Source organism: Aotus nancymaae, unplaced genomic scaffold (assembly GCF_030222135.1).
Source record: "Aotus nancymaae isolate 86718 unplaced genomic scaffold, 86718_ANA_hifiasm-v0.15.2.pri h1tg000057l, whole genome shotgun sequence".
NCBI classification, from domain to species: domain Eukaryota; kingdom Metazoa; phylum Chordata; class Mammalia; order Primates; family Aotidae; genus Aotus; species Aotus nancymaae.
In genome coordinates, this window is record NW_026988471.1 from 24,613,908 (window position 1) to 24,635,874 (window position 21,967).

The 21,967-nt window shown below is 42.3% G+C and overlaps 1 protein-coding gene and 2 pseudogenes across 1 annotated transcript in view; 1 reads left to right on the top strand and 2 right to left on the bottom strand.

Moving 5' to 3' along the window:
- Window positions 1-21,967, bottom strand: part of ASXL2 (ASXL transcriptional regulator 2) — a 148,476-nt gene that overhangs the window by 118,908 nt on the left and 7,601 nt on the right. The gene's annotated exons all lie outside the window — the stretch shown is intronic.
- On the top strand, window positions 2,768-2,865 carry LOC135269801 (U6 spliceosomal RNA; annotated as a pseudogene).
- On the bottom strand, window positions 4,364-7,477 carry LOC105717882 (beta-enolase-like; annotated as a pseudogene).

Consider the following 21,967-nt stretch of genomic DNA (forward strand, 5'->3'; position numbering starts at 1 on the left):
TGCCGGGCATGGTGGTTCATGCCTGTAATCCCAGCACTTTGGGAGGCCGAGGCAGGTGGATCACGAGGTCAAGAGATCGAGACCATCCTGGTCAACATGGTGAAACCCCGTCTCCACTAAAAATACAAAAAATTAGCTGGGCATGGTGGCGCGTGCCTGTAATCCCAGCTACTCAGGAGGCTGAGGCAGGAGAATTGCCTGAACCCAGGAGGCGGAGGTTGCGGTGAGCCGAGATAGCGCCATTGCACTCCAGCCTGGGTAACAAGAGTGAAACTCCGTCTCAAAAAAATAAAAAATAAAAATAAAAAAATAACCCCAACTCTTATCCACACTGGAGGATCAAGATTTCATACTGAGTCCAGCCAACAAAGAAGGAATAGTAGCAGGAAACAAGGTTGACAGTGCCATTCTACAAACATACTGTGTGACCATCACAGAAGAACTTCGCTAGAAGGATTCTATGTCTAAGCTAAAAAGTGGGTTTCAAATTCTAGAGTTGTTAGGCCATCCCTGATTTAAAAAAACAACAAAAAAAAAGGCTGGGCTTGGTGACTCACACCTGTAATCCCAGCACTTTGGGAGGCTGAGATTGAGACCATCATGACCAACATGGTGAAACCCTGTATCTACTAAAAAAAATACAAAAATCAGCCAAGTGTGGTGGCACGTGCTTGTAGTCCCAGCAGCTCGGGAGGCTGAGGCAGAAGAATCACTTGAACCGGAAGGTGAAGGTTGCAATGAGCCGAGATTGCACCACTGCACTCCAGTCTGGTGTCAGAGTGAGACTCTGTCTCAAAAAAAAAAAAAAAAAAAAAACTTCTAATAAAATGAAGTAGGCTAAATCATACACTAAGAAAATGGAGCTAATACAGCAATCACAGATCCTAACTAATACTAGAGTACATCTCTCATCCCAATATTCCCTCTACTATAATTCTCACCCAGGTCTATAAACAGAAGTAATAAGAATATATGAATGGTAAAATCAGTGAGACTAATTTAAAAAAAAAAAAAATTTTTTTTTTTTGAGACAGGGTCTCCCTTTGTCACCCAGGCTGGAGTACAGTGGTGGGATCACAGCTCACTGCTGTATTGACATCCCAGGCTGAAGCAATCCTCCAACCTCAGCCTCCCAAGTTGCTGGGAATACAGGAGCACATCACCACGCCCAGCTAATTTTTTTGTTTTTTTTTTTTTTTGGAAACAAGGTCTCACCATGTTGCCCAGGCTGGTATCAAACTCTTGGGTTCATATAGTCCTCCTGCCCTGACCTTCCAAAGTGCTAGGATTACAGGTGTGAGCCAGCACGCCTGGCCTCAAACTTTAAACTCTTCAGAAATATTTCACTTTTTATCCCAATCATTAATGGAATGGTTCTGAAAATTGACTGTTTACTGCAGTGGCTCATGACTGCAATCCAGCACTTTGGGAGGCCGAGGTGGGCGGATCACCTGAGGTGAGGAGTTTGAGACTAGCCTGGCCAACATGGCAAAACCCCATCTCTACTGAAAACACAAAAATTAGCTGAGAATGGCGGCGCATGCCTGTAATCCCAGCTACTCGGGAGACTGAGGCAGGAGAATCGCTTGAACCCAGGAGGCGGAGGTTGCAATGAGTCGACATCCTGCCATTGCACTCCAGCATGGGCAACAAGAGTGAAACTTTGACCAAAAAAAAAAAAAGACCTCAAAGCCATAAAGTGTTCCAATTTATTTTCTGATTAAAATGCAAGAGGTCGGGCGCAATAGCTCATGCCTGTAATCCCAGCACTTTGGGAGGCAGAGGCAGGTGGATCACAAGGTCGAGTTTGAGACCAGCCTGGCCAACATGGTAAAACCCTGACTCGACTAAAATACAAAAATTAGCCAGGTGTGGGGGCAGGTGCCTGTAATCCCAGCTACTCAGGAGGCTGAGGCAGGAAAATCACTTGAAACCAGAAGGGGGAGGTTACAGTGAGCCGAGATCACGCCACTGCACTCCAGCCTGTCCAACCTGAACAATAAAACTAAAACCCCATCTCCAAAAAAAAAAAAAAAAAGGGGGGGGGCAAGAAAACCCGCTGGGCGTGGTGACTCACCCTCGTAATCCCAGCAATTTGGGAGAGCCAGGTGGGTAGATCACCTGAGGTCAGTAGTTAGAGACCAGCCTGGCCAACATGGTGAAACCCTGTCTCTACTAAAAGTGCGAAATTTAACAAGGCATGGTGGCGTGCACTTGCAGTCCCAGCTACTCGGGAGGCTGAAGCACAAGAATCACTTGACCCCAGGAAACAGATGTTGCAAGTGAGCCGAAATTGCGCCACTATACTCCAGCCTGGGCGACAGAGGGAGACTCTGTCTCAAAAAAAAAAAAAGCAAAAAAACCCGTAAGTTGGCAATAAAAAAAAATTTCTTATAATCATTTTTCATCTCTACCCCCAAAAAGTCTTGGATCAACAAGGCAATCACAATTATATCTACCTAAGAGAAGTAAAATGAAAGGTATAATTATGGAAAAGAAAACAATTTATTTGTAATGTCTGATATTCTTAAAATAATTGATTTTTTTACTACAGTTGATTTGAACAAATGCCTAAGCATCTACTACAATTGCATTTCCTAAAAAGTCATTCAAAATATGGCTATACTGTGACTACCCAAACTTATACTCTGCTGTCCTCAATAGATTAGCCCCATGAGATTAAGTCAGTCCAATTCCAAAGTCCCTCAAAAATAATTCTCACATATGCCTTTGGTAATGAAGCTATCCTCCGTTAAAATGGCATTTTGTGCTCACTTCTGCAGCACACACACTAAGAACATGCAGAGATCAGCATGGCCCCTGCACAAGGATCACATGCAAATTCATGAAGCATTTTCTTTTTTAAATAAATAAAAATTTTTTTTAATGCTGTTTTCTCTCCCAAACCCATTATCGATATGTAATCTGTTTTTCTTTTTTTTTCTTTGAGACGGAGTCTCGCTCTGTTGCCCAGGCTGGAGTGCAGTGGCGCAATCTCAGCTCACCACAACCTCTGCTTCCCGGGTTCAAGTGATCCTTCTGCCTCAGCCTCCTGAGTAGCTGGGACTACAGGCACAGCTAACTTTTGTATTTTTAGTAGAGATAGGGTTTCACTATCTCTACTGTTGGTCAGGCTGGTCCCCAACTCGTGACCTCGTGATCCGCCCATCTGGGCCTCCCAAAGTGCTGGGATTACAGGCATGAGCCACCTCGCCTGGCAAAACAGATTTTACTAATCTTATTCTTTTTTTTTTTTGAGACAGAGTCTTGCTCTGTCTCCCAGGCTGCAGTGCAGTGGTGTGATCTTGGCTCACTGTAACCTCCGAATCCCAGGTTCAAGTGATTCTCCTGCCTCAGTCTTCAGAGTAGCTGGGATTACAGGTGCAGACAGTGCCCGGCTAATTTCTGTATTTTCAGTAGAGACCGGGTTTCACCATATTGGCCAGGCTGTTCTTGAACTCCTGACTTTGTGATTCGCCCACCTCAGCCTCCCAAAGTGCTGGGATTACAGGCATGAGCCACTATGCCCGGCAATATGTAATCTTTTTTAAGGGTGGAGAATGACAGCTATAAAGACTGTTCTCAGAGAAAGGCATAATTTTTACTGTTAGTTGCTGTGGGTCCATGGACTCCATAAAGCCTAAGGTAGATTTCTGTTTTCAGGAATTTGCCTACCATTCAAAATTCTTCTGCTAAAAAGGCCCTGATTTTCTTTGGAGATCCATCCCCTACTCCATTCTCAATTTATACAGTGTAAAGCAACACTAGCAGTAATACATATAACCCAATTAATACTTCCCATCCTCTTGACCACAGTAAACGGTTTACTAATGGGAATAAGACTCAAGCTAAGGCCAAAGAGCAGAATAAGAGAAAAATTAAAACTCTGTTCACCCCAATAATGACTGGAGTTAAATCTGCATGACTTGAGGCTAAAGCTAACACCTTTCTTGCTCCACACAGAGTCTGAGGATCAAACCAACACCCCAAACATAAAGAGACAGAAACACAATCTTGATAATGCATTTATTTATTTATTTAGAAACAGAGTCTCACTCTATTGGCCAGGCTGGAGTGCAATGGCATGATCTCAGCTCACTGCAGCCTCTGTCTCCTGGGTTGAAGCGATTCTCCCACCTCAGCCTCCCAAGTAGTTGAGATTACAGGCATGCCGCACCACACCAGCTAATTTTTATATTTTTTATTACAGACAGGGTTTCACCATGTTGGCAAGGCTGGTCTCAAACTCCTGACCTCAGGTGATCCCCCCACCTCAGCCTCCCAAAGTGCTGGGATTACAGGTGTGAGCCACTGCGCATCCAGCCTACACCTCTGTTTTTGTTTTTGTTGTTGTTGTTGTTGTTGTTGTTGACACCAGTGTTTATTTCAGGAAGCAGATCTGGAAGACCTGGGTCTGTCCAGTGGAGTTCTGGAGCCTCCAGATTCTCACTCGGCCTTTGGGTTACAGAACTTGTGTCCAGCAAAGGTAGCCTTGTCCCCAAGAGCCTCCTCGATCCTCATGAGTTGGCTGTATTTGTCCAGATGCTCCAAGCAGTAGGGGGCACCAGTCTTGATCTGTCTTGTGCAGAGCCCCACCACAAGGTCAGCAATTAATGCGTTTTCAGTCTCCCCAGAATGGTGGCTCACATCACCCGCCCAGCCATTAGACTGAGTCAGTTTGTACGCCTGGATTAATTCGGTTATCAAGCCAGTCTGGTTGACCTTCAGCAGCAGAGAGTTGCAGGCCTTCTTCTCAATGGCCTGGGCAATCCTCTTGGGGTTGGTGACTGTCAGGTCATCCCTCACAATCTGGATGCCCACCCCCAAGAGGAATGAGGTACAAGAGGCCCAGCCACCCTAGTCAAAGGGTGGAGACCACAGGATAGTTCTTGATAAAACTCTAATACAGCTCTCCGAGCTTCTCCCCAGTGATGCGCCATGCGGGATCATCGGGTGGCTTGAAGTTAAGATCATACTTCCCATTTCGATTCCCATTCTCAGATGCTGCCACATCCATGTCAATCACCACCTTGTCTGGGTAACCAGCTGCCTGGATGGCCGTCTTCAGCAGCTCCAAGGCCTCACTGTTCTCCAGGATATTGGGTGTGAAGCCACCTTCATCACCCACATTGGTGGCAACCCTCCCATACTCGGCCTCGATGACCCCTTGAGATGGTGGTAGACCTCAGCAACGATGTGGATGGCTGCCTTAAAGAAGCTGGCTCCCACAGGCAGAATCATGCACTCCTATGTGTCCAGCTTGTTTCCAGCATGGGAGCCCCCACTGATCACACTGAAGGCTGGCACTGGGAGTTATGAGGTCAGGGTTTCCAGTGAGATCTACAATGTGGCGGTAAGGGAGGACCCCCTTCTCAGCTCTTCCCATCTTACACATGGCCAAGGACATCCCCAAGATGACACTGGCCCTAAACTTGGACTTATTCTCAGTCCTATCCAGCTCAATCATAAATTTGTCAACTTTTTCTTGATCCACAACACTTAGTTTCTTCTCCAGCAGAGCAGGGCCTAGAGTCTTGATGTGTTCCACAGCTTTCAGGTCTCCTTTCCCCAGGTAGCAGGCTTTGTCTCCATCTCTTAGTTCCAGAGCTTCATAGATACCCATGGAAGCTCCACTGGACAGAGCTGCTCAGAATCAGCCCTTGGCTGTGTGCAGGTCCACTTCCACTGTGGGGTTGCCCCTAGAGTCCAGGATTTCCTGGGCAAAGATTTTCTGCATGGCCATGGCTGGGATGTCTTTGCTGGAGGTTTGGATGGAGCTCTGAGTCTAGGTGGCAGCTGGGACAGTGTCCTACACCTCATTTTTAATACTATATTGGCTACAAGTTCTAGAAAAATGCCAAATAACAGTAATAATAGCAAGTGTCTTCATCACGTTTCTAATATTTTCATGTACTTGTCTCTAGCAATTTACTATCATTGTGTTATTGGCTGTTAGTTTGATTTTTTTGGGGGGTGGAGACGGGCAGCTTTTCTCAATCAAGCAATTAAAAAAACAAAGCTCTTTCCAGTATGTGGCAAGCCATGTGGTAAGCCACAGAGTTCTCGGTATCCAACCCGAAAAGAAAACACATAGAAAAAGCACACCCTACTCTTGAATACCTTGGCTAGGAAGTGACACGTATTACTTCTGTTCACATTCTACTACAAAAAATAGTCACTTGGCACTGCCTAGACACAAGAAGAGTATAGGAAATAAAATCCTTGTCTGGGTTGCTGCGACAAGGATTGTACCCATATGTACCCATCTCTACATATAGTTTTTATTACTGACCTAGTAATTTAATGAATCTCTAGTTTCCTAATAAAAAAAGTAGCTTTGCATTCGTGGAATAAGCTTCCAATTAATCGTGGAGCTACATTGGCCAACTCATCATTGCTAGACTAAGACAGGCACTCTCCTGCTTCAGAATCTTTGCACTGTTTATTCCATCCATGTAGAATGCCCTTTTCCTGGATATATGCAAAGCTTCACTGCCTTCATATGTTTGGTCAAATGTCAACTTCTCAGTGAAGCACTCCCTGAATATCCTATTTAAACTGCGAACTACATCAAAACCAGCTCAGCATTCCCTAGTCATCCAGCTTTCCTTTACCCCACAGCATTTACCACTAACATACTATACACCGTAATTTATTTACCATGTTTGTCCATCTTTTACCCCTACCTACAAATCTGTTAAATTCCATGCAGGAAGGGATTATTTTTTTATTTTTTTTATTTTTATTTTTTTTGAGACGGAGTCTCTCTCTGTCACCCAGGCTAGAGTGCAGCGGCACAATACCAGCTCACTGCAATCTCCACCTCCTGGGTTCAAGCAATTCTGCAGGCAGGGATTTTATTTTTCCTCATTTGTTCAGTTACATCCACAGATCCTAGAGCGGTGCCCAGCATATAACAAGTGTTCGATAAATATTTACTTAACTACATTAAATGCTCTATACAATGAGTCCCCACATATATGCCACCGAGATGTAGTATTTGCAAATTGATCCTACCCTGAGCCAACCTAAGACAATCACCAATGAACCACTCCCTCTATTAGCTAATAGATGTAAACAACCGATTTTTAAAAATTTACAATATTTATAATATTTCCCCTGGTCTTTGCCTAAATCTCTTATCCTATATACCGAAACCCAGAAAGGGTTTCAGAAGAAAACGACAAAATGACCTCTCCATCACAACCCAGGGTATATTAGTTTGGTGCCTTCCTTTACTCCACAGCAGCCACGACTTCCTCATCTCCATTGTGTCTATATTCCAAAAAAAAAAAAATTTTAAGCCTAATATAAAGAGGGAAATTGACAAAGAGAAGAAATGGTGACAAATAAAGTGAACATAAGTAGAAATCTAATTTCTTTTTTTTGAGACTGAGTTTCACTCTTTGTTGCCCAGGCTGGAGCGCAGTGGCATGATCTTGGCTTACTGTCACCTCTACCTCCTAGATTCAAGCTATTCTCCTGTCTCTGCCTCCCGGGTAGCTGGGATTACAGTCATCTGCCACCATGCCTGGCTAGTTTTTGTATTTTTAGTAGAGATGGGGTTTCACCATGTTGGCCAGGCTGGTCTGGAACTCCGGACCTCAGGTGATCCACCCTCCTTGGCCTCCCAAAGTGCTGAGATTACAGGCGTGAGCCACCACAGTTGGCCTTTTCTTTTTGAGATAGGGTTTTGCTGTGTTGCCCAGACTGATCTTGAATTGCTAGCTAGGCTCAAGTGATTCTCCCACCCCAGTCTCCCAAGTAGCTAGGATTATAAGCACATACCACCATACTCTGCTAAGAAACCTGAATTTTACATGAAAAACTTCAGACTGAAATATATATTTAATAACTTATATTTTATGCTTTTCTAACCATTTAAGGCAATATTATTTGATTATAGCTGAACTTCCAAGCTGTCTCTTATACTTTTAAGCAAAAAGTGTTAACCTTAAAATATATCCCTATGTGACAAAACTAGTGATTTCATACAATGCTGGTGGCATTACAAATTGGTATATACCTTAAATAAAGCAACATATCAAAGAAGTAAATTAAAAGTAACCATATTTCTGATCTTTCCGAAGGAAATACCACAAAACGTAGGGATGAGTTCCAATTCTTAAGATGGACTAAGCATATTCTACCCTGTCACTCCCACTGAATGTAGCTATACAACCTGGACAAAACACAGAGAGGAGCTGAAGACTCTGCAAGGTAAACAGACCTTTCTTAAGCTCACATGGAATATTCACCAAGATGGACCACATTCTGAGCCATAAAACACACCATAACAAATTTAAAAAAACAAATCACACAATGCCTGTTCTCAGAGTACAGTGGAATTTAACTACAAATCATAAGGATAATTGGAAAATCCCTAAATATTTGCAAACTAAATAGCACACTTCTAATTAACACATGCGTCAAATAAGAAATCCCAAAATAAGTTTAAAATATTTTTCTAGGCACGGTGGCTCACACCTGTAATCCTAGCACTGTGGAAGGCCAAGGTGGGCAGATGGCTTGAGCTCAGCAGTTCGAGACCAACCTGGGCAACAAAACTGTCTCTTAAAAAAATAATAATTTTAAGGCAGGTAAAGAGTTTAAAAAAAAAAAATTGGCCAGGCGTGGTGGCTCATGCCTGTAATCCCAACACTTTGGGAGGCCAAGGCAGGCAGATCACCTGAGGTCAGGAGTTCGAGACCAGCCTGACCAACATGGTGAAACCCTATCTCTACCAAAAATACAAAAATTAGCTGAGCATGGTGGCACATGCCTGTAATCCCAGCTACTCCGGAGGCTGAGGCAGGTGAAGCTTGAATCCGGGAAGCAGAGGTTGCGGTGAGCCAAGATCATGCCATTGCACACCAGCCTGGGCAACAAGGGGGAAATTTCGTCTCAAAAATAAATAAATAAATAAGAAAAATATAACATCAAAGCTTGTGGGATACAGCAAAAGCAATGCTTAGAGGAAAATTTACAGACTGAATGCATGTATTAAAAAAGGAGATCTGGGCTGGACAAGGTGGCTCATGCCCGTAATCCCAGCACTTTGGGAGGCCGAGGCAGGTGCCTGTAATCCCAGCTTCACAGGGGGCTAAGGCAGGAAAATTGCTTGAACCCAGGAGGTGGAGGTTGAAGTGAGTTGAAATCGAGCCACTGCACTCCAGCCTGGGTGACAGAGCTTGACTCTTTCTCAAAAAGAAAAGGGGAGGCGGGGGGGGAGGAGATCTATGAGTTTGAGTTTGTCTCAAAAAAAAAAAAAAAAAAAAAAAAAAGGAGACCTATGCCAGGTGTGGTGGCTCATGCCTATAATCCCAGCACTTTCGGAGGCCAAGGCGGCCAGATCACTTGACAGATCACTTGAGCTCAGGAGTTCAAGACCAGCCTGGGCAACACAGTGAAACTCTGTCTCTACAAAAAAATTCAAAAATTAGCCGGGCATGGTGGTGAATGCCTGCAGCCCCAGCTACTTGGGAGGCTGAGGTGGGAGGACTGCTTGAGCCCAGGAGGCATAGGTTGCAGTGAGCTGAGATCACACGACTGCACTCCAGCCTCCAGCCCCCAGTCTCCAGCCTGGGTGACAGAGAACCTGCCTCCAACAAAAACAAAAAACATCTAATATCAAAATTTCAGCTCTTTTTTTCTTTTGAGACGGAGCTCTGTTGCTCAGGCTAGAGTACAATGGCGTGATTTCGACTCACTGTAACCTCCGCCTCCCAGTGCAAGCAATTCTCCTGCCTCAGCCTCCCAAGTAGCTAGGACTACAGGCACCTGCCACCATGCCTGGCTAATTTTTTTTGTATTTTTAGTAGAGATGGGGTTTCATCACATTGGCCAGGCTGGTCTCGAATTCCTGACTTTGTGATCCGCCTGCCTTGGTCTCCCAAACTGCTGGGATTACAGGTTTGAGTCACTACGCCTGGCCTAAAAACTAGAAAAGCAAATTAAATCCAAAGTAAGAGAAAAATAGAATAAAAATTATAACAGAAAACAATGAAATTGAAAACAAGAAATCAATACGAAAAAACTAACAAAACCAAATGCTGCTTCCTGGAAAGATCAATAAAATCAATAAGCCTCTAGCCAGGCTAAGTAAAAAAGAGAGAAGACACAGATTAGTAGTATCACAAATGAAAGAAGGAACATCATTACAGATCCCATGAACACTGAAAGGATAATAAAGAAATTTTGGGGCCGGGTGTGGTGGCTCACGCCTGTAATCTCAGCACTTTGGGAGGCTGAGGCGGGCGGATCACCTGAGGTCAGGCGTTCAAGACCAGCCTGGCCAACATGGTGAAACTCTGTCTTTAAAAAAAAAAAAGAAATTTTGAACAAATCTATGCCCACATAATTGATAACCTGGAAGAAAAAGCCAATTCCTTGAAAGACACAATCTGACAAAAGTCACACAAGAAAAAAACAGATAATCTGAATAGGCCTAGCATCTATTAAAGAAACTGAATTAATTATTAATAACCTTTCAAAACAGAAAGCCTCAGGCTCAGATAGGTTTACTAGTGAACTCTACAAAACACTTAAAGAAACTATACCAATTCTCTACAATGTCTTCCAGAAAACAGAAGCAGAAGGAATACAAAAAGTCCCCAAATCACAGTGGTTTGATTTTTCAGGTTTAAGCTGCTGCAAAAGGCATACACATTCATACTTGTGATGCTGGGCAGCAGCAGGGAACCCAAGCTCCCAGTCAGCCATGTCTTTTCAACTTAGGATATCTTCAATTTACAATAGGCTTCTTGGGACATAACCCTATTGCAAATCAGAAGCATCTGTACTTACTCATTCTAACAGGCCATCATTAAAAGAATAGAAACTACAGGCTGGGCACAGTGGCTCATGCCTGTAATCCCAGCACTTTGAGAGGCCGAGGCAGGCGGATGACGAGGTCAGGAGTTCAAGACCAGTTTGGCCAACATGGTGAAACCCCATCTCTACTAAAAATACAAAAGTAGCTGCGTATGGTGGCAGGCACCTATAATCCCAGCTACTCGGGAGGCTGAGGCAGGAGAACTACTTGAACCCAGGAGGCAGGGGTTACAGTGAGCCAAGATCACTGCACTGCACTCCAGCCAGGGTGACAGAGCGAGACTCCGTCTCAAAAAAACAAAAATAAAATAAAACAAAAATAGAAGTGAACTTAATAAGTGAAGAAAGGTGAGGGAATTTCAGAAAAAGTAAACAAGAAAACACATATACCCGGAAGAAATGGCATGTTTCATGAACCACTCATTACTGGTGCAGCACTGGACACAAAAGCAGCAACAGTAAAAGAGAACTGAACATAGAGGCAAGGGCAAGATCACAATAAAACACCTTTAATGCCACACAATAAGGCTTGAATTTACCTTACTGGCAGGTGAGGAGTTAGCAAAAAACTAAGAAAAGAAACATTACAATGAGACTCACATTTTAAGATTATTCTAACAAAAACAGGGAGGTCAGATGGATTGGAGGGGGCTTTAATAGACAGGTAATGAAATCCAGTTTCTCAAACTACAGTAACTAAGCCTCACGAATTGGAAATGGAAATGAGAGATTTCAAAAATCCATAAGACTTTTAGTGGCAGGTGACCTTAAAAACACAGATGATTCTAGGTTTTTAAATTTTGATAAAAGAAAGGAAAATGAAATACAAATTTAAATGTTTTTTTTTTTTTTTAATTTTGATAAAAGAAAGGAAAATGAAATGCAAAAGGAAGAACATGTTTTGAGAAGTTAGATTTAGTTTTGGGTACATGGTAATCTTTTACTTAGTCACAAAAAACATCAACTTAAAGACAGGGTTTCACCATGTTGGCCAGGCTGGTCTCCAACTCCTAACCTCAGGTGATCCACCCACCCCAGCCTCCCAAAGTGCTGAGATTACAGGTGTGAGCTGCTGTGCCCAGCCCAAATTTACAATTTAAATCCAAACACAGGTCGGGCACAGTGGCTCACCCTCTTAATCCCAGCACTTTGGGAAGCTGAAGTGGGTGGATCACTTGAGACCAGGAGTTCAAGACCAGCCTGGCTAACATGGCAAAACCCCGTGTCTACTAAAATGTAAAAAATAGTCCAGGTGTGGTGGTGTGCGCAAGTCTCAGCTACTTGTGAGGCAGAGGCACAAGAACTGCTTGAACCCAGGAGGCAGAGATTGCAGTGAGCCGAGATTGTGCTACTGCACTCCAGGCTGGGTGACAGAGGGAGACTGTCTCAAAAACAAAATAAAGATGAAATTAAAAAAAATTTTAAATCCAATTATAAAACAATGAGCTTCCATTTTAAGTAAAAATTAAAATAACATTAGACTGTTAACTACATTATAATGGTCTTAACTCCTACTCATGAGACCTGAGATGTGCTTTGTGGACACATATGACCACATTTTCTTATTCAAACTATGGTGAAACCTTCATTCTATTGATGCACCATGATGACAGCGGTGACCTTTGCTTGGTACAAATGCATCATTTCCCTTTCGTCTGCCTACTTCCATTAAATATGGATACCAAAATCACACAGCAAGTTAAAAATATGTAACTTTTAAGATTGCCATTAAAGCTTAAAACGTCAATTTTCATAGACAACTTTCAGAATCAACAAATTCCCTATGGAAGGTCTATAAGAAATTGAGTTTGAAAAACATTTTCATTAAAACTTTGTCATTTACTACCTCTTATCTGCTAGAAAACAGAGCTGAGAAATACATATGAAGCAATCCAATCCTAAGACTGGGAAACGGTTGCCCTTCTTGTCCCCCACATCTGTTCTCAAGGTTTGACTTTTATGTTCCAAACCAATGACAGACAGGTTTTCACCAGGCAAAAATGTCCTTAATTTTTGTCAGAAATAAATATATCAATATTTACTTTTTTTTATTTTGAAAGAGAGTCTCACTCTGTTGCCCAGGCTGGAGTGCACAGGTGTGATCTCAGCTCACTGCAACCTCCGCCTCCCTTGAAGTAACCCTCCCACCTCAGCTTCCTGAGTAGCTGCAAGTACAGGCACGGGCCACCATGCCCGGCTAGAAATAAATATATCAATATTTAATAGTGTTTTCACAAAAGACATCATGACTCCCAGAGTCTCTATGGTATACAACTCCAGGAAGCAATATTCACGTACAAAAAATTATTTCCTCCTGACGACAGCTAAAAAAGAAAAATTTTTAATTTTTAAATTAAAAACAAAAATTAAATTTAAAAAAAAAATACACCAGGTGCAGTGGCTCACGCCTGTAATCCCAGCACTTTGGGAGGCCAAGGAGGGTGGATCACGAGGTCAGGAGCTTGAAATTATCCTGGCTAACACAGTGAAACCCCATCTCCACTCAAAATACAAAAAATTAGCCGGGCATGTGGCACACACCTATAGTCCCAGCTATTCGGGAAGCTGAGGCAGGAGAATCACTTGAACCTGGGAGGCAGAGGTTATAGTGAGCCAAGATTGCACACTGCACTCCAGCCTGGGTGACAGTGAGACTCCATCTCAAAAAAAAAAAAAAAAAGGTCCCCAGTACTTGTGTAACACACAGCCCTAATTAATTTTTTTAAGATAAGAGTCTCGCCCTGTTGCCCAGGCTGGAGTGCAGTGGCACGATCTCAGCTCACTGCAACCTCCATCTCCTGGGTTCAAGCAATTTTCCTGCCTCAGCCTCCTGAGTAGCTGGTTTTACAGGCATGCGCCACCATGCCCAGCTAATTTTGCATTTTTTGTAGAGACAGGGTTTAATCATGTTGGCCAGGCTGGTCTCAAACCCTTGATCTCAGATGATCCGCCTGTCTTTGCCTCCCAGAGTGCTAGGACTATAGGAATGATTCCCCCACGAGGAGCCAACCCTGATTAAGTCTACCACCTGAACCAACCCAAAGACCAGCAGCACGGAGGAAGATGGTATGGAATGAACAGTGCAACAGAAAATCCAAGAAAAGACAGGCTCGGTGACTCACACCCATAATCCCAGCTACTCAGGAGACTGAGACAAGAGACGGCTTGAGGCCAGGAGTTTGAGACCAGTCTGAGCAACATAGTAAGACCCTACCTCTGAATAAAAAACTGTTAATTAGCCAGGCACAGTGGCATATGCCTACAGTTGCAGCTACTTGGGAGGCTCAGATAGAAGGATTGCTTTAGGCCAGGAGTTAGAGACCAGCAGGGATTAATATAGTGAGACCCCATTTCTACAAAAAATAAATAAAAAATAGCCAGGTGTGGTAGCGCACACCTGTAGTCCTGGCTACTCAGGAGGCTGAGGTGGGAGGATCACTGGAGCCCAGGAGTTCCAAGCTGCACTGAGCTGGGATTGCACTATTAGGTGACATAAGCAAGACACTGTCTCAAAAAAAAAAAAAAAAGAAGAAGAAAAGAAATTCAGAAAAAAAAAACAAAAAAAAACAAGACCTAGAATAACTGAGGGAAAGAGTGTTAGCTTTGGTTTTTTTTTTTCTTTAAGAATGAGAGTTGGCAAGAAAGACCAATCAAAAAAAAGAATGAGAGGATTTGGCTGGGTGCAGTGGCTCACGCCTGTAATCCCAGCACTGTGGGAGGATAAGGCAGGCAGGTAACCTGAGGTCACCAGTTGAAGACCAGCCTGGCCAACATGGTGAAACCCCATCTCTACTAAAAATACAAAAATTAGCCAGGCATGGTGGTACACGCCTGTAGTGTTAGCTACTCGGGAGGCTAAAGCACAAGAATCGATTGAACCCAGGAGGCAGAGGTTGCAGCAAGCTGAGATCAGGCCACTGCACTCCAGCCTGGATGACAGAGGGAGACTCTCAAAAAAAAAAAAAAAAGAATAATTACATTGTGCTGTAGAGTATTCCAAGACCTCTTGTATGTGTGGAAACTTCAGGAGGCTGGCAAAAAAGTAGAAGGCCAGGCACAGTGGCTCACATCATAATCCCAGTGTTTGGGAGGCCAAGGAACAAGGATAGATGGAGGCCTAGAGTTTGAGACCAGCCTGGGGCAACATAGTGAGACCCTGCCTCTACAAAAAAAAAAAAAAAAACTTAAGTAAAGGTGTTAAAAAGCTGTAAGCAAGATAAGTATGGGTAAAAAAAAAAAAAGGTATGAAATGAGAAAAATGTGAAAGAGGTAAAAGAAATTTATATCCCCTCCCATCAGTCTTTCCTGTCCTCTACAATATATCCCACAAATGCCCCAATCTGCTTAAAACAGATACATTATTATCTCCTGCCTAAAAATTCTCTATTTACCTGTCAGCCCAACTTCTACAACCCTCCACATTTCGGCCCCAACCTACCTTTTCTGGTTTTATCTACCATTATGCTACACAGCATTCACAGGTTAATTAGCCACACATCAAACATATCCTGCAATTTTCAGCCTTTCCTCTTTTCAGCTCTTCCCTCTGCCTCGAATACCCTTGCCTATTATTCACTTGTAAATACTTTATCTATCATCCTTGAATACCTAAGGCAAACCTTCTTTGAGGCAACCCTGCTCCATCACACTCCCAAATTTTAGTATTACTATTAGATTGCTATTGTAACAACACAGATTCATTTTATTTGTAAATTTTACTATCAAACACAGTAAAACAACACAAATTTATCTCACAGTCTCAAGTGTGTCAGGATTCTGGGCACAGGTTAGCGGGGTCCTCCATGTAGGACCTCACTAGGCTGAAACTGCAGCATCAGCTAAGGCTGTGAATTCACCTGAGTCTTGGAGTACTCTTCCAAGCTCACTAGTTGTTAGTTGTTGGCAGCTTTCAGTCCCTTTTGGGTACAGGACTGAGGCTCTGTTTACCACTAGCTCTTAGACGAGAGTCATTCAGCTCCTAGAGGCTGCCTGCCATTTCTTGCCACATGGTCTTCTCCACAGGCAATTCACAGCATGGCTTGTTTGCTTCAAGACCAGAAGGAAAATCTTTCTTGCTTCTCTCTGAGCTCTAGATTGTGTTCTAAAGGGCCTGCCTGATTACATCAGGGGTTTACCCTTTTGATTAAAAGTCAGAGTACAGTCACTCCTCGATGCCCACGGAGGAGTGGTTCCAGGACCATCTGCAGGTGTCAAAAAACTCAAGTCCCAAAGTTGGCCCTGTGTAACTCGCTAATACAACAAGTACCACAAGGCAGCCCTCCATATATAGTGGTTTTGCATCCCTGGAATACTGTGTTTTCGATGCGCATTTGGTTGCAGATGTGGAACCCACTGATACAGAGGGCTGTCCATATTTAATGTGAAAAAAACACCCATAAGTGGACCCATGCAGTTCAAACCAGTGTTGCTCAAGGGTCAACTGTAATTATCTCTGCAAAATACCTTCATCTTTGCATAAAACATAACCAAATCACGGGAGTTGTTACAGCCCACGTATTCATAGGTCCTGCTCATGTTCAAGGGATGAGTATTATACAGATGAGAATATTCTGGCCATCTTAAAATACTACCTACCAAAACTAAATTCCCATGAGATTTATATATATACATAAGTGTGTGTGTGTGTGTGTACACACCATATATACATATAGCTGTGTGTGTGTGTGTGTGTGTGTGTGTGTGTATATATATATATATATATTTTTTTTTTTTTTTGAGACAGGGTCTCCCTCTGTAGTCCAGGCTGGAGTACAGTGGCACAATCTCAGCTCACTAAAGCCTCAACCACTTGGGCTCAAGCTATCCTTCCACCTCAGCCTCCTGACTATCTGGGACCACAGGCATGTACCACCATGTCTAATTTTTTTACTATTTGTAGAGATGAGGTCTCACTATGTTGCCCAGGCTGGTCTCAAACTCCTGGACTCAAGTGATTCTGCTGCCTAAGCCTCCCAAAGTGCTGGGATTACAGGTGTGAGCCACTGTGGCCAGCCTATACATTTTTTTCTTTTTTTGAGGCAAGTCTCCCTCTGTCTTGCCCAGGCTGCAGGCTGGAGTGCAGTGAAGCAATCTCTGTTCCTCTGCCTCTCAGGTTCAAGTGATTCTGCTGCCTCAGCCTCCCAAGTAGCTGAGATTACATGAGTGCGCCACCATGCCCAGCTAATTTTTGTTTTAGTAGAGATAGGGTTTCACCATGTTGCCCAGACTGGTCTCAAACTTCTAACCTTGTGATCTGTCTGCCTCGGCCTCCTGAAGTGCTAGGATTACAGGCGTGAGCCACGGTGCCCAGCCCAGCCTATATATTTTTAAAAGACAGTCTCACTACATTGCCCAAGCTGGTCTTAAACTTCTGAGCTCAAGAGATCCTCTTCCCTTAGCCACCTGAGTAGCTGAGATTATAGGAGGGCACCACTGCAGCCAACAGTATATTTTTTAAAATACATTTTCATAAATATCAGTAATAACCCATTAAAAGTATAATGGAAAAAAGAGTATTTTTAGTAACTAAAAACATAAAACTTGTATAAATCAACACAGCTTCTATAAATCATTTTTCTGCCTTCTATTACATTGTGAACTCCAAGATGGCAAAGACAGTGTTCTTCATGTTTCTCATAAGCACTGACATAGCACAGAATCAGTGAGGTATTCAATCAACACCAATGGATGGAATAAAATGAATTGCAGTTGATGCAACAGGAAGACACTCTTTTAAGTTCAAAAGCAGAAGATAAAAACAGTATTTTATTATTTCCTCATGACCAAAACCAATTCATTTTAAACAAATTATGAAAATGCAGTTAGATTCACACTCAAACATCATTACTAAAATGGTGGCAGGAGGTAGAGAAGAAAAGAGGAGTTGAAGATACTGTGCAAATAAGGGGTAGTTCTAGGGTAGAGATGTCAGCAATTGAGACGTGAGGCAGGAGAGTGGGACTGTGTACAGAATCTCCTGAACACAGCTGGGTTAAGTCTCTGTGTGATTCCACATTGACTCTGGGAAACAAGCAGCAAATGAGGCTTTCCTGAAATAAAACAGGTTTTCATCAGAACTGTCTCAAACCTCTGCACTTACTTGCTGCTAAGAAATAACACTGCTCTCTCGCTCTCATTTTTTTTAGACAGGGTCTTGCTCTGTTGCCCAGATTGGTGTCCAGCTCCTGGCCTCAAGTGATCCTTCCATCCTGGCCTCCCAAAGTGCTGGGATTACAGGTGTGAGCTGGCCCAGAAATAACATCTTTATATATTTAGTTTTCCTACTCGGAAACACAAAATAATTCACATTTATTAATTTCTAAATAATATTAAAAAACAGTGCTTACAATATTCCAGGCATTGTACAAATAACTTTTTATACATTTTCACCTCATCACTTAATGTCCCAAATGGAAGGTTTATTATCCTCATTTTAAAGTTGGGGAAATTGAGACAGCTTAGAAAACATAAAAGTCTTACAACTCCAAATATGGTCCTTGGACCACAGCACCAGAATCACCTGGGAACCTGTTAAAAATGAAGACTCTCTGGCCACACCACAGATGTACTGAATCAAAATCTGTAGTATAACAAGATCCCCAGATGATTCTTATGCACATCAATAGCTGAGCACTGGTTTAAATAACTAGCTCAAGCTAATACAATAAACAGTAAAGCCAAGATCTAATCCAGATCTGTGTGATTCGAGGTCCATGTTCTTAACCACCAACTAATAATTAGTTTTCTTAAATAGGGTCCACATATTTATTGTTAAGACTAGTCCCAGCCAGGCACAGTGGCTCATGCCTGTAATCCCAGCACTTGCAGAGGCCAAGGTAGGAAAGTCACTTGAGCCCAGGAGTTCTAGACAGCCTAGGCAACGTAGTGATACTCTATCTCAACAACAACAACAAACTTAATTTTAAAATTAGCCAGGCTTGGTGACACAAATCTGAGGTCTTAGCTACTCTGGAGGCTGGAGACAGGAGGATCTCTTGAACCCAGGAGTTTGAGGCTGCAGTGAGCCGTGATCACACCACTGCACTCCAGCCTGAGCAACAGAGCAAGACAGTCTCATTAAAAAAAAAAAAAAAAGGCCTTCACAAGTTGTTATTAAAAATAGTCCTTTTTCCGCCGGGTGCGGTGGCTCACACCTGTAATCCTAGTACTTTGGGAGGTTGAGGCAGGCGGATCACAAAGGCAGGAGATCCAGACCATCTGGCTAACATGGTGAAATCCTGTCTCTGCAAAAAATTTAAAAAATTAGCCAGGCATGGTAGCACATGTCTGTAGTCCCGGCTACTCAGGAGGCTGAGGAAGGGGAATCGCTTGAACTCAGGAGGCAGAGGTTGCAGTGAACCGATATCGTGCCACTGTACTCCAACCTGGGTGACAGAGCGAGACTCCATCTCAAAAAAAAAAAAAGTCCTTTTTCCATTATGTCTTTCATGTCTTTTAGTATGAAAACCATTTTTCTATTATCTTGTAATCCATCCCTTTTTACATTCTTACACAAACACAAAATATACACAAAAAAAGAAAACCTTTCATAACACTAATGTATTTCATGGTTACATCTGTTTCTTAAAAAATTTGTCAGAACCTCTCAAATCAGACAGGAAACTCATCACTATAAATCAATAGCAAAACTTTTAAAATGTTGTGTACCATTTAGAAATAAGTCACTAACACCATTGAACACTTATTTGAAATTGAATATGGCTAAGCCAACTACTGAATAATTCAAACATCACTGAGTTAAAGATTAAAGATGACATGGGCCATCCCAGGCTGTGAACTTCTATGAAAGTCCATTCTAGTATCAACTCCTAATTAATGTCAGTAGCCAAGAAATTTTCAAATGAAAACTCTCTCACAACATAATTTTTGACAAAAGATGATCAACTTACTCAGATGATGTTATAAATAGTTAAGTTTTACAGTGCCCTCAGATGCCCACAATAAACTAACTAACTACATGCATTTGTACCGTTAACCAATTTCAGTTCTGTCAAGCAATGTCAGACATAGAATTATCACAGACATTTCCCAACATTCAAATGTAACTCAAGAGAGTCTTTGGAGGCAAATATCTTGGTGTGTCTCAGTATAATCTTCTTTCACAAACAGAGATACTCAACCAGTTTTCATGGCAAACAATACTTAATATATTTGACTAGTTTTATTCAAATTATCCTCTCTTAAAAGTGAGAACACGCTGAGAGCAATGGCTCACACCCGTAATCCCAGCACTTTGGGAGGCCAAGGTGAGAGGATTGCTTGAGCCCAGGAATTCAAGATTACCAAGGGCGACATGCTGAAACCCTGTCCCTACAAAAATACAAAAAATTAGCCAGGCATGGTGGCACATGCCTGTAGTCCCAGCTTCTCGAGAGGCTGGGGTGGAAGGATCACCTAAGCCTGGGAGGTCAAGGCTGCAGTGAGCTGAGATCACACCACTGTACTTACTCCAGCCTAGGCAACAGAGTGAAATGCTGTCTCAAAAAAAAGAAAAAGAAAAAAAAAAGTGAGAAAAATAATCTTCTATCTCCAATTTTAAAAAATTACAAAAAAAAAAAGATTTAGCATTCCTATGTAAGAAATTTAGTTAAGGTCTACAAGTAAAAACACTTTAAAAGAAAGCCTTTGTTTTTTTGTTTTTGAGACAGGGTTTTTGCTCTTGTCGTCCAGGCTGGAGTGCAATGGTGAGATCTCAGCTTACTGCAAACTCTGCCTCCCGGGTTCAAGGGATTTTCCTGTCTCAGTCTCCTGAGTAGCTGGGTTTACAGGTGCCCGCCACCACATTCAGCTAATTTTTGTATTTTTAGTAGAGACAGGGATTCACCATGTTGGCCAGAATGGTCTTGATCTCTTGGCCTTGTGATCCACCCACCTCAGCCTCCCAAAGTGCTGGGATTACAGGTGTGAGTCACCGCGCACAGCCTAGGCTTTAAGATGAAAGAAGTATTTGTGAACTTATAGAAGCTCTTTACTATAGAATCTCCACTAGAGCCTCAATTCACCATGACAGCTAACAGCTCAGATGCATCTTCAGAAGATGTAATACAGCCTGGGTAGGGAACATAGTGAGACCCCCATCTGTACAAAAAAAAAATTTTTTTTAATTAATAATTAACCTGGTGACCAGGTACGATGGCTCACACCTGTAATCCCAGCACTTTGAGAGACCAAGGCGGGTGGATCACGAGATCAAGAGATCGAGACCATCCTGGTCAACATGGTGAACCCTGTCTCTACTAAAAATACAAAAATTAGCCGGGCGTGGTGGCACACACCTATAATCCCAGCTACTTGGGAGGCTGAAGCAGGAGAATCACTTGAACCCAGGAGATGGAGGTTGCCGAGATCATACCACTGCACTCCAGCCTGGTGACAGAGCAAGACTCTGTCTTAAAAAAATAATAATAACAACCTGGTATGATGGCACATGCCTGTCATCCTGGCTATTCAGAAAGCTGAGGCAGTAGGATAGTTTGAGTCCAAGAGGTCAAGGCTGTAGTGAGCTGGGAATGCCACTGCACTTCAGCCTGGGCAACAAAGCAAGACCCCATCTCAAAAAAGAAAAAAAAAAAGAAAAAAAGAAGGCAGATGTTAAATACACAAATAATGACATGAAAAGATATCATGATATTCATAAAGTTATAGAATTTCATGTAAAATAAAGGTATACCTGTTTGTATAAACAGGGTAAAAAATCCAGAAAGCCATATGTAACAAGCTATCAACCACAGTTAATTTCAGTATGGTAAATATTTTTAGTATTTCAGTACACAGACTTGATCTCCATTTTCAGTATATTGAATCATCCAGGATTAACTCTTTATATACTTCTACTTGTTTGTTTTTTTTTTAAAAAAAAATGAGCCTATATTGAATAGGAAATAAATTTATAGCAAGTATCACTGTTTTAAAATCATATTTAATATTCTAAAATTTAGTACATTCAATAACCTTTTAACAGTAAAAACATAATAAATCACACTCTACTAAAAATACTAAATTATAAAATACCATAAAACTATGAGGACGGCCTCTGTGAGATGTAAAAAGAAAGAATACAGAACTAGAGGGGCATTCAGAGTTCTTTTGTAAACATGACAAAGACAGCAAGTTT